This window comes from Rattus rattus, chromosome 1 (genome assembly GCF_011064425.1).
Source record: "Rattus rattus isolate New Zealand chromosome 1, Rrattus_CSIRO_v1, whole genome shotgun sequence".
In the NCBI taxonomy this organism is placed as follows: domain Eukaryota; kingdom Metazoa; phylum Chordata; class Mammalia; order Rodentia; family Muridae; genus Rattus; species Rattus rattus.
This window is the reverse complement of record NC_046154.1, coordinates 81,619,356-81,633,621: the sequence shown is the minus strand read 5'-3', so window position 1 is coordinate 81,633,621 and position 14,266 is coordinate 81,619,356. Positions and strand designations below refer to the sequence as shown.

The 14,266-nt window shown below is 38.4% G+C and overlaps 1 pseudogene; it reads left to right on the top strand.

The window, feature by feature from the left end:
- Positions 1-203: 203 nt before the first annotated feature.
- LOC116896301 lies at positions 204-831 on the top strand (annotated as a pseudogene).
- The last annotated feature ends 13,435 nt before the right edge of the window (positions 832-14,266 follow it).

Genomic DNA, 14,266 nt, shown 5'->3' with positions numbered 1-14,266 from the left:
TCGGACCAAGCATCTTTGAAGAAAACATTGGCTCCTTCAACTTTTGCAATTTTCCTCCAGTAGTCAGGTGTCCCGTGTACATAATATTAGCCCCTTCCCTTCTTGTTGTTGTGCAGGGACAGAGACAGGGTGGCTGTGCTTGACTGGTATAGGCAAGAGCAAAAGAACAGCTCCTTGCAGGCTGTGTGCCCCCAGCTTTCAGCATGGAGGATCAGGCTTAGAGCTTCCTTAAGGACTTCCTGGCTCGTGGCATAGCCTCTGCCTTCTCAAAGACCATGGTATCCCTGATTAGGGAGGGTCAAATACTTGCTATTGGCCCCCAAGGAGTAGGGCTTTCTCTCCTGGAGGGGTAACCTGGCCAATGTGATCCTATACTTCTCCACCCAAACTCTTAACTTCGCTTCAAGGACAAGTACAAGCAGATCTTCCTGGGAGTCGTAGATCATCATAAGCAGTTTTGGTGTTACTTTTCTGGTAACCTGGCCTCTGATGGGGCAGCTGGGGCCATTTCCTTCTGCTTAGCCTACTGGGCAAGGGAGCCTTCCCAGCATGAGTTCAATGGGCTAGGCTACTATCTCACCACGATCTTCAAGTCTTGTGACCTGAAGGGTCTCTCCCAGGGTTTCAGTGTCTCTGTCTAGGGCATCATCATCTATAGAGCTGCCTACTTCAAAATCTATGACACTGCCAAAGGGATGCTGCAAATTAGACCCCAAGAATGTGCACATTATTGTGAGCTCGATGATTGCCCAGAGTGGGACAGCGGTGGCAAGGCTGGTGTCCTATTCATTTGACCCTATCACTATTAATGATATGGTGTTATGCTTGTAGACAGGAGCATGTTTTCTTATGTGAGGCTCCACCCAAAAGCTGACTCAGACAGATACAGTTACCTACAGTCAAACAGTGGATGGAGCTTGGGGACTTTAATGGAAGAATAGGAAGGAAGATAGGAATTCCACAGGAAGATCAACAAAATCAACTAGCCTGGATCCTCAGAGACTGAATAATCAACCAAAGAACATACACAGGCTGGACCTAGGCCTCCCTGCTTGTACGTAGCAGATGTGCAGCTTGACCTTCACGTGGGTTCTAAATAACTGGAGCAGAGAAGGCTATCCCAAAAGCTGTTGCCTGTCTAAGTGATATGTTATTCCAGAAAGCTGCCTTGTCTGGCCTCAGTGGAAGAGGAGGCACCTAGACTCACAGAGACTTCAGATGGCAGGGTTGGGGAATACCCTGGGGTGCATCAAACCTCTCAAATGAGAAGGGAATTGGGAATGGGGAAAAGATCGGGGGAGGTTGTGACCAGGAATGGGGCAGTGAGTGGGATATAAAGTGCATAAGTGAAAAAAATGAAATTAAAATAACATAAAACAAATACAAACAAATGACCCACCATACAGAAGGGAAACCAGGCCTGTTACATCTTCGTGGGGCTAGTACGTCAATAAACATTAGAAAATATCATCTACCACTTTGTTAGAATAGCATGATTTACATTTTAAGTCTTATCCTTGTACCCACAGATAAGTGTAGCTACTAATCCTCATCAATAAAGCCTGTCATTCCAGCACACTGAGACAGACCATCACAGAAAACAACTGACAAAATGTAGATATCAACATATCATGGGAAGTCCAGCCCAACAACTTCATCTACATCATAACTCCCACAGCTATGGTTCAGGGAGCGTGCAGAAAAGGGGATGGAAAGGTTAGGAGTCAGAGTACCAGGGAGTCTGCTGTGATATAGTCTTTTCTAGAAATGTCTGCATAAACAATACCAGATAATGGCAATATCATGGACTTGTTCCTATGGAATAGGGAGTTTTACAGGGTCCCACCACTACCCAATGAATGATACTTAACAACTCTGGGAGAATAGTTATTACCCACTCCCAGGGATAAACCTGTTATTGCTTGTTAAATGCTGAGTGGGAAACCCTGAAACAATATGCAGACAAATAAAAAAAATGGATTCAGCAAGATATATATATATATATATGCATTTGTTCTTTCAAATAAATATGTATATGCATATATACCAATAATAATCAAAGAAACAGAGTATTCATTTGAGGCATGAAGGACATGGAAAGGGTTCATGGGAGGGTATTTGGAAAGGGCTGGGGGAGAAAGGTAAAAAGGAAAAATGATGTACTTCTTTTTTAATTAAAGTATAATTTCAAAAACAAAAGAGGAAGGAAGAAAGAAAGGAAAATAAAATTAAAGCCTTATTAACTTAGTATGGTATACTTACAGTCAGAGTACTTAAGAGGCTAAGGAATCCTAATTTCAAGATAACTTTTAGTTACCCACAGAGTTCAAGACCAGACTAAGATGCATAAAGGTTCATTGTTTGTGCAGTAATAATTAATAGTTAGTTGGATAAAACTACTTGTGGCAAGATCATGAGGTCCAGAGTTTGAATTCACTGCAACATGTAAAAGCCAATTGTGACACTCATGATTCTAACTCCTGTGTGGTGGGTAGAGTATTGCTAGAAACTACAGAAAACAAGCTTAATCCCAGATTCAGTGAGAAGTCTGTCTCAAAGTAATAAGCCAGAGAATGATCGGGCAGGACATCCGGAAGTAGATGGCTTTTATCATCTATGTGATGAAAAGGGATATCAACTGCAGAATCTCTGGCTACTCACAAATGTTCTTTGTATGGTCAAGGACAACCTATCCTGCTAAGAAAAGAAATACACAAAACCAAGCAATAGAACACTGTGGCACACCAAATCATTGCATTAAAACCTAAGCATTAAAACCACAGGCTATGCTTTGGAAATTCTGGTTAGTATACATGGGTAAAGAAAGGTTAGTTGATATGCTACAAGATTGTTTTAAATGGGTTAAAAACCTTTCAATGGTGGAAACATGACCTTCTGATCTGCTCCAAAGATTAGACAATTTTATACCATTTTCTCCCCCATTAAGAGTTAATTCAGTTGATCATCAGACTAGGAGACCAGCATTCAGGAAAGCTGACTCACCTGATGAAATGCTGAGATGATAGATGGATAATTTTCACTTAGATGAGAAAATGTACTTTCCTTCCCAGAATCCCTCCCTCCATGAAACTGATTAGAGAGCATCAGTGTTGCTAAACCTGCTTGCATTTCTATGATCTAACATAAAAACAATTTTTTTCTTTTACTTCTAGCTTTTTTAAAAAAGATACTGACCAAAACCCTGTGGCTTTGATTGATCAGTAGCATCCAAAGTACACTAATTTTTGGCCATTTACTTAAAGACTTAATAAGATGAACATTGGAAGATATAGTTCAGTTCCTGATGCTGTGCTGTTGTCCCTGACAGGTTAGTTTCTTATGCCAAATTCAAATAAACATCTCACTTTGTGTGGATTCTTGTGCCTGCTAGAGTTGTTTTGGACTTTTAGACCCGAACACCACAAAAGGGAATCCCACTTTCCTATAATAGTCTCATATCTAGACATCTCTCTACTCGATATCTTCTTCTTTATTGGCCACCAAAGAGACAGAAGTTAAAATGGTTACAGATTTCTTCTGCAGAGCCAGAATATAGATTAAGACTCCTAGTGAATGATTATGTTCATATAGAATCTCAAAAAGCTATGAGATGACATACAGGAAATGTGGAGGCCCTACATGAACATGGTAAAAAGACTATCACTGCACTTTCTTTATATCAAAGAATTTAGAAATAAAAGTGATATTTGTATTTTTCTGACATATATTATAATACACAAATGTAATATTAATTATGTTACATAAAGATAATATAACATATATATATATATATATATATATATATATATAATTTGTGGTGGGCAGAAAATGATGTTTCCTGCTCCCTCTTTAAGAAAACAGCTCTGTAAGGGAAAATGTTCCAGAGCCGCCCAAGAACTGTCTTGTGCAGTTGTCAATAAGCAGGTCAACAATAATGCCTCCTTAAGCAACAGAGTAGGGGAAGCCTGGGTTGGGGGGACAGAGGTGAGCCAGTCCTGAGGATGCTGGTGTGGGAGAATTCATCCTGCCATTTATCTGTAGGGAGGGGATGTCAATGTGGTTTTGATGCCCCCTCACCCTTCACCACCAGCAGCAGTTGGGAGAATTGGCCCTGAGATTCTGAGAGGTGAAAGCTGGCCCTGTCCCTTGCTTGTACAATACAGTGAAGTTGGCCCTGTGGCAAAGGCAAGAGTGAGCCAGGCCTGAGTGTGTGAGAGTTAGAAAGCTGGACCAACCCCTCACCAGCTGTAGCAGTTGGAAAAGTGGGCCCTGTACTTTGACTGGGCAGCATAGTAGAGCTGACTCTGAAGTCATGAGAGCAGGTGAGCTGATCCTACGAAGATGAAAGCAGGAGAGCTGTCCCTGCCTCCAGTTGATGGTGGCATTGGGTGGCCTAGCCAGAGGAGTACTGGAGAGCTTTCCCTGGTGGTGCAGTTAAAGAGAGCTGGCACTCTAACCAGTTCAACTACCACACAGGCCCTAATCTAGGGCTCTAAATTGTTCCACCACAACATCTTGAACATTTGCGAAAGGTTGGGACTGAAGAAAGGGCCAGTCCTGCTATTCCAAAGTTTCAGGATCTCCACAACACTGGGTAACAGCAGGATAACCAGTAAAAGTCCCAATGAGGATCAAATATTGATGGTGTCAGAAGCCAGAGAACTCAAAGTAGACCAATAATTTATTGTAGTGAACATGTGACACTGTGTAGACAGAGTTATACTGTGGGACACATACTTCAGTTTCCACAATGAGATTATTTCTATGTTTTATTTTTGTTGTTGTTGTTTGTTGGTTGTTGTTGTTGATGATGATGATGATTTGTGTGTTTTATTTTGTGGGGGAAGTTGCAAGGGCAAAGGGAGGATATGAATGGACTGGGCGATGAAAAGAACTGGGGCTTATGATGTTAAATTCATAAGAATCCAAAAAAGTTCATTTTTTAAGTTAAAAGAAAATAATGTTGTCTCCCTCTCTCACTACCACCCGGCAGCCTCCCTTCACTAGCTGTGAGTCTCTAATATTTGTTTGTTCTGGAAAGCTCCACATGAGTGCATTCAGAGGGACTAATTTCATGATAATATGTGCTAGTATGAATCTACAAACAATGCCAAACCATTTAATTGGGAGTTTTGAATTAAACTGTATCATTGAAACATTTTTAGGTTGATATTTGTTTAAGTTACTGTTTACAATTCTTTTGGGGGCTTTTTAATAATGGTGCATTGGAATCCTTGTAGATCAACATGCAAATTTTTCTCATACATGCAAATAAAATTTACAAGCTGTGGTTATTTAGTAAGTATTTAAAAATTTGAAAATAATGAGATTTGTTCAAAGGGGCATATTTTCCTTTTATTTTATTATTAAAACCTTGTGAAATGTTTTGTATTTAAGCAAATAATGATTGCTAAACAATTTAAATCATTAACACTATATGAAGTGCACATGTTATTTAAACTGTCATGACATCGCTTGATTTGCTGTCTCTAAAAGTAAACAACAGCTGCAGAAAAGACAAAAGTGTTGCATATGAAATCAGATCTATGGCTGTCCTCTGAATTTCTGACAGTTAGAAGACCTTTCCCTGATTGGCTATGCTTTCTTTTTAGCTCACGGAATATACACCTCTCAATAACCCTGTACCTGACTCTTGAAATGGCTACCTGGTGACAAGGTCTCTGTATGACGGTAGTCAGTGTCCTTATGGGCAGGTAAAGCCCCGCTCCGTCTACCACTCTTACTAGCTGTGTGGGCCACTAAGTTTATTATCCGCTCACATTGCTCAGCTCCTCTGCAAGCTCTGGATAGGAAGGGTCATGGCAACATTTGCAAGCTAAAATGAAATTTATTCACTTAAATTGGCATTTTGGATAAAAAATATATTTCTGAAAATAAGTCTTTCTCAATATTAAAGGAAATACTTGGGTACTTGTGTTTTAATATAAGATCAAATCTCACTACTTGCTAAACCCGCCAACCCTATGGAAGACCCGAATTGGCTACCCCAGGCCCACCAAAGATGCTTTGATTTCTCTTCTCCTTGCTTTGGCCAAATGCCTGACAAGAAGCAACTTGAGGGAGAAGATCTTGATTCTGGCCTACGGCCTGAAGGCATATGCTTTCTAGTGGTTGAGCAGCAGAGCAGCAGGCAAGCCTGTTGTAGCTGGAGTGTGCAACAGCTGCTTGGTTGCATCTCTGACAAGAAGTCAAAGTGGGTGCTCAGCTGGTTCTCTTCAGGTGCCACCTGCATTTAGCTGGGTCATTTCCTTCTCAGTTAATGCTCATCAGAAATGCTTTCAAAGATATATTTAAAGAATAACTCATTGCCAAGCATTTCCTAAGCAAATTAAGTTGCCAATCAAAATAAACCACCTAAGTCTGACCTTTGTTAACAAGTCCAAATATATCACTTTAACATATGATGTTCAACAATTTTTCTTCACAAAAAGATTGTGAGTGTCTTACAGTTCAAAGAATATTTAATTCAATATCTTAAGAGTACCAAGAGCGGTACAAGTTTAAAATTGTGAGTACCTTTAAAAATAAAAGAAATACACACTTCTAATATACAATGTCAAAATAGACATTCCCAGTTCTAAAAGGAGAATTGGGCACAGCAAAGAAAGAAGGGAGAAAGTCAAGACCCAACACTGTCAAGGCAAATACAAACAGCTTCAGAAATCCAACAGCATTGGACCATTATGATTGCGTCATCTGGGCTCCAACAGGCTTGGCTACCACCACCCTCCCAGATCTACTGCCTACATCATAATTATCCTCCAATTTGGGTCAGCTCAGTTCATTATCTTTTTTTTCCCTCAAACATTCTACCTTTATAGAATTTTTAATACCATGGGTCTCTACTACAATTTTAGGCTAATGTTTATAGCTTTAAGCATAGCTCATTCATGTTCCACACAAGAATTTCACCCTGGGCACATTGCAGTTTCTGGAACTTGGTTGAAACCTTCATAACTATTGTATTCTTTTATCTTGTGAGCCTATAAAACCAGGACCATGTGGAAAATACCAACTTTTGCTGTCATCTTGAGGCATAGGCTGTCTCTCTTGTTTTTCTATGCTGTTGTAGCATAACATGGAAAAATATTCCCTAAGTTGTAATTTTCCAGCAAGGTACCTTGAAGGCTCTATTTTTATAGATGTTCTCTTTTCAAATAAATATACATTGCTATAGTCTCAATATTTTCCTATCATTAGAACTTGTAATGGTCATGGTTTGTTTTTAATGGTGATAATCCCTTTAGCAATCATATGTACTTTGTTTTTATCTGCTCTATCCTGAACTTTAACAAAATTCAGTCTTCTTTCCTTATTATATTGTACACCTTTAGTTACAACTGCAATCAAGTTGTAACATTCCATTCCTCACCAACCTGTACATATTTCCACATTTTTGTGCTCTCTTACACTGTAAACCTGAGTAAATGCAACAAGCAGTAACCACACTACAACCTGAATGTTACATTAATTAAATTCTCTCAATCAGATAAATTGATCACCTTTGAATTTTGCACTGCTCCTCTCATTGAGTAAGAAAGAATATAGCCAAATGATGGGCCAAAAAATTAACATAATGTTTCTCTATTTGTTTTCCAATAGAGTTCTCATACCAATATGAAATCTCACAAACTCAATCTTGTACACATTTCTATTAACATGCTGATCTACTGAACTCCTGAACTCCTGTGGGAATGGGCCATTAAAGTTTGTTACAGGATGCCAGGACTACTCTATCTCACAGTTCTTCCTCATTCATCTCAGAAATTATTTCTTATAAACTTTATAAGACTTATAAACTCATAAGACTTATAGACACAATGTCAGGCACATTACAACAATGACTATTTCTTGGTGCCAATATCCAGTTGATTTGGTTTCTTTTCGCTATGACCAAATACTTGATTTAAATAAAATTGGAGGAGAAGTTCATTTGGACTGGATGTTTCAGGGGATTTTGACCATCATGACTGAAGAGGCATGACATGGGGTGACACATGATGATGAGAAGATTTAACAGCTGCTTGACGACATCTCGGCAGATCAGAAATCACAGATAAAGAAATATCAATGTGCAGATAGCTTTATTCTTTATCCAATTTAATTTAATACAGGATTCCAGTCCATGAATAAAACCACATATTCAGAGTTGAGGGTTTTTTTCCCCAATTGTTGCTGGAAAATTATTTTTTAAAAATGCTGTCTTTTACCCAGCAGTAGGTCTGGCACCATAGTGCCCCATGATATCTGGTAGATACCTTCATCTCAGTCAGCAAACATCTCACCAGCTCTGCTCCATCCCATATCACACTGCTGAGGGCTACTCTCTGAGCCTGGTAACAATCTCTCTACTCATCTAGTTCCCAAGGCAGGTTGCCACCCTGCCAGACACACACATCTCAATTCTGCAGCAGCCCAGGATCTACAGTCACCACATATTCTCGTGAATTCAATTAAATCAACACATGAAAAAACACACAATAACCTATGATCCAATTGATAATATGTAATTGCCCACTTAGACATACAAAGCCCTGTACACATCCATCCTTTAAGAATATTCATAACAACCTGTAAATGTGCAGAAAGGAACCTTAACATCCACCTTCATGTTCTCTCCACTGCTTCTCCTTTTCTTCTCACTCCAGTCTTCTCTGTCTCTAAAACTTTTCTCTCACCTATTCTTCCTTCTTGTCCAATGACAGGTCTCATTCTATCTTGTACCTGCCTTCCCCTGTGTAATGACATCACTTAATATTTTCTGGGTATACAAACTCCATTCATACCCTGAGCATTTTTTTAAACCCAGTAAAGTTGATAATAAAAATTAACTGTGTATCAGATATTATAAGAGCCAAAAAATTGAGAGTTCTTTTTCTTTAAGCATTTATACCTGAGTTTCTCTATTCATCATTTGGCAATTGATATTTTTGGCCTTGGTATTGTCCATTAGTTGAGGATTTTAAAAATATTTCTTTGCCTTCTGTGATAAACAGACAAAATCAAACAAACAGACAGAGAAAACTACCTCCCTCTCTATTTCGCTTGCATAGTTTTTGTGTTAAACAAAAATCTTCAGAATTCTAGCTCTTATCTTTTTTCTAATTCAGGATAAGTTAGGAGTTTACACAAATGGCCAGATAGTAAATGCAGCAAAACTACCAACCCTGTGCTATGTGCGACTGTACCTTGCTCTGTACTTGCTTCTCTTTCTGGTGTGTCTTCTCCCACTTCTGCTCCCATGTAACTATGTAGTAGACATGCTACTTAAACAACAATGCTTATCTTAATTGTGAGCACTTACTACAATTCTAGTTAATTCCTGTAAATTGATTACAAATATTTTCTGGAGATCCTATAGATACTTCCATTGCATCCAGTTCAGCTTCTGTAATCTGTCTCCTACTCCTGCTCCACATTCTTTTCTGTCAATGGAGGCACTCTCCTGGGAGTCAAACACTCAAAACTTCTCTGAGTTTGCTTTCTGCCTTCCCAAACTTTCTCAAACAGGTAGCTCATTCTTCCTACTGCCCTTTCTTCTTCTCATTGCAAGAGAGAGAAAAGAAATACAGAAATGTAAGACTCTGTACTTTACTATCTAGTCAGCAACTTAAACATCATCAACTTAAAACAACGCCACATTCTACTTTTGCTAATAATTATTTCTTGTGTTTTATTTTACTTATTTATGTTTGCCTGATTTATTGGAACTGAGGAATATAGTTTGTTTAAGATTAAATAGAAATAGCCAGAAATAGTGGTACATACCTTTAGTCATAGCACTCAGGAGGTACAGATAGGTACATTTCTTTGTGTTCAAGGCCATCCTTGTCTATGTAGTGAGATATAAGACAGAGCTACATAATAACACCCTACCTAAAAAAAATCCAAGGTATCTAAATATATATTCTGTCTTAGTTAAGGTTGTATTGCTGTGAAGAGAAGTCATGACCATAGCAACTACTATAAAAGAAAACGTTTAATTGGGACTTGCTTACATTAATAGATTTAGTCCATTACTATCATGTCAAGAAAAATGGCACCACACAGACATATATGTTGCTGGAGTGGGGGTGGGTGTGGGTAGCTGAAAGGTCTAGAGCCAGTTATGAAGGCAGCTGGAAGAGAGAAACATTGGGCCTAGCTTGAGCATCTAAAACCACAAAGCCCACCCCCAGTGACATACATACCTCATGCCATACCTCCCAATAGTACCACACCCTGGTGCCAAATATTCAAGTCTATGAGCCTAATCCTATTCAAACCATCACATACATAAATATAATTAAATAAATAAGATAGAAATTGATGAATAGTTCTTTGGAAGCTATTATTTGTTAATGTTTTTCCCATGCCAGGCTTTATGTTAATGATTTTAATTCATTTCCTAAGACTTTAAGAGTAGATAATGGTTTCCTTACAGACCAGGAAGCTGGAACTCATGAAACTTCACATAAGTCCTACAGAGCAGAGTCAGACCTCAACCCACATCAAATTCAGACCTTATTAGAGCTTACTATGATACACTGCCAACAACATTAACAATAACTATTACTAGGAAGATTGGGGACAAAAAATATGCAGTTCATTTGCAAGTATATTACGAAAGACTAACAGAAACAACAACGCAGGTCTCAGTGTGAAGACACCACTATGTCTTTAGAGAGGATTTAAATCAAGAATGTAAACTGCATGAAAAGTTTTGACAAAACAACTAAAAGTCGAGATGAAACGTGCAAGATTTCCAGAAGGAACAGGTTCAAGGAAGCTAAGCCATACCAACCCTATGGAAGAGGATAGAAAGAGAAGAAAAGGATGTTGAGACTCAACCATTTAAAATAGGAAACCTCATACACTGTGACTAAAGTCACAAAGCAGGCCCTGATTAGCAGTGATGAAAGAAATTGAATCTGCCCTTTCCACAAAAAGGAAACTGCTACAAGAGACAAGTACTGTGGATGAGAAGCTCACAGCAATGATAGTTCATCAGAAGCAAACATTACATCTTTGCCCATCCCCTCTACTACTTCCTACCAATGAAGCTTAAGAAAAATTGTTAGAAAATAAAAATGATTCCATAGAGGTCTAATACTTACACAACACAGATACAGGGAAAAGAGAGTGAGTCTGGAAGTCAGAAATGGCAACTTTTGAGCTGGATTAGGAAGAGATAAAAGGCATAGTTCAGTGGGAGAGGCAGAACTAATTAGATGCCATACACAAATATGTGTATCTGAACACACACACACACACACACACACACACACACACACACACATGCACACACGCACGCACGCACACACACACCCACCACATAAAAGAGGCATGAGAAGGATAAAGGTGAAAATAAATATACTTAAACATGATGCTGGAGAACTTGAAGCTCAACTCAAAGAGGCAGGATGGGATCCATATCTTTCCTATTAAAATGAAAAAATGCAAAGACCTCTAGGTTGGGACTACAGGACCAATGGTTATCTTTCTTATTTACAGGGTACAGTTTTCATTGAAAGTTTGAAGCTGAACATTGTAGTACACTCAATGTATATTGTTTTCCCTACACAAATACCTATGAGAGCCTTTCATTCATAATTCAGAAACAGAAAGAAACCTCCTTAGCAAACTCAAGAACAACAAGTAGTGAGTTTAAATATTTGAAAATTGCAATGGATGGAATTTATTAGATACTCTGTCTTTCTCTCTGTGTCCCATCCTTACTCTACTTTCCTCTCACTCTTTCATTTTTTTTAGTCAGCAGTTGGCAGAAAGTGACAAAAATTATGGCACATGAAACACCAAGAGTAAGAGAAATGCACACAAGGAAGAGATTATATTAAAAGGAAAGAGGAGAGATTTCTAGACTTCTATATTATAACTATGTAAGAAAGTGTCAGCAAGATGAACAAAAAATTATAAGCAAAATTGTAATTATTGCTGAAGTGCTTCTAATTTAAACCTAAGAGATGCTTATGTCATCACTTCACATCAGAGGTCATGACCCAGTGAGAAAATGCAATTTTATCAGGCATTTGTCTTCCTATAGCTGGAATAATATTAAAGAGTGCTTTCTTAATATAGACATTGGATATTATGAGATTGACATGTTAACACAATTTCTAGTAAAGTAAAATACTACATTAAACCAAGTTCACATTCTTAGTGTAGTGAGGAGCTGTTATATTGGCCACATAGGAAAGAGGGTAATTTTAATTATATGTTATCACTAACCAATGCTAAGGCACCAGCTTTAATCAAAGGTGGGTCCACTATTAAAAATACTGTGCTGTAGATTACAAAGAGGCTTATATTATGAATGGTTATTACATGGGAAAAATACTGGCATGTTTCAAGAGGAAATAAAGACAGTATAAAAATTCACACCAAATATTTTAATGAACTCATGATTTTGAAAATTACGGTCTTTTCTGTCATCATCTATTTTTTTGTTAACCAGTCCCCTCAAGCCCAAGGGTCATGTATCTCTCATTTTGAATGAGTACAATCTAAAATGTCACAGGCATGAAGCAGAGAGGATTGAAAGACAGCCTAAAGGCTTCACCAGAAATGACCCAACTACCCTTATTTTTTTAGCAACTGTCTTTCCTCCTTTTCTAACTATATTTTATATAGTTTATCCCCCAACAAAATACAAAGCCCAGTTTTGCTCAGAGGCATGACTCTGCTAAACGAAACTGATTTGACAAGATCAGACCACTGAGGTTTGAGCTTTCTCATTCTGGATGAGTAGGAAAAATAATGTGCCAAACCTCCTTGAGTACTCAGTGAACCGCATTCTTTAACTTCTCCTCCACACTCCCGGCAATTACCCATCTGGTTTGCCTGTCTTGTCCTGGCAGTATTCAAATCGGGTTGCTCAACTGAAAGTGAATTGTGTCTCTAAATTGAGAAGCATCCTCCTACAGTTGTCTCTCTCGACTCTATCATTATCTGTAACCATCCTCTCTATACAGGCAACAGAATCTTCCCAAATAACAATAGGATATTCGGAGATGTGATTGAAAGAACTGTGTTAGAATATCTGAATTTTAAGTCTCTAGTCTAAGTTGCTGTGATACTTGATCAGATCCTCACACAACTCTGAGTTTCTGATACCCAGATACAGACTATTGGATTCTTGGTAGGAACCCCTCCAGCTCCAACATTCTAGACTTGTAAACTATTAAGTCATTTGCTGTGTTCAATATCCTCTCACCTCTCCAGAAAACTCTACAAGGGCTGAGTGGTAACGTGACTAGTCCTCAAGATTTTTATATCGCTTAGAACCTCTTAAAGACTATTACACTTTTACAGAGATGGTCAGGAAATACCAATTGCTGTACTAATATGGATATGGAAGATGGCACAAAATGGATAAATGACTCAGCCTCTACCAAAAGAAGTGGTGAGGCACAGATTAGACACCCAAGTGCTTCTGAGTTCTAGCTGTGGTTTACAGCTCAGTAGTCTAGCACTGCTGGTGCATGGTGCTGCTTTGACTTGTGCTGATCTTTATTCTCAAACTAACAAAAGCAGTCATGATTGTATGATCTTTTCTGAACAAGTCATTGCTGTCAGAGCAATAGAATAAAAGAAAGCTCTATTTACATCAACAAAATACCTAAGGAAAATGTGTGTGCTAAGAAAATGTGTGTGGAGAGTGTGAACTTTGAGGTAAGAAATACTCATCTTTGTTATTTGAACAAATATTTTGCTGAATTTCCAAAAATAATGGTTTTAAGCATGGAAGGATACAATTCTCTAAGATTTAATCCAATAATAGCTGTGCACAGTGATTTATTAGCCATGCACAGATATCTCTGAGATGTGGTTTTATGTATGTTAACTATGACTCATAAGACTTGCCCACAAGTCTTGCAAGTGGTATATGTGGGAATAAAGGGTAATTGCTCTTATTGTGTTGAGTCAACTAAGAAGTACTTCCCCTCATTCTTCTCCTCTATCTAGACAAGAAAAATAAATTGCTTCCTACCCATATCCAGTACATAGATACCCAAAGCACTCTGCCAGTCACAGCACCTGTTATAGAAGGATGTAAGGATAAAAAAGCAGGTAGCCTAGCCTGTAACATCAGGATCTCTTAAAATCTCTATTTCCAACTTTCTAAAGACTTGCTGTGTTATAGGAAATGAGAAGTATATAAAGTAGGTTAGCAAGATTATCCCAGGGACTGTATTAAACACCATTATAAAGAGTCCATAAAAGGTCAATAAAGTCCTGGGCATAC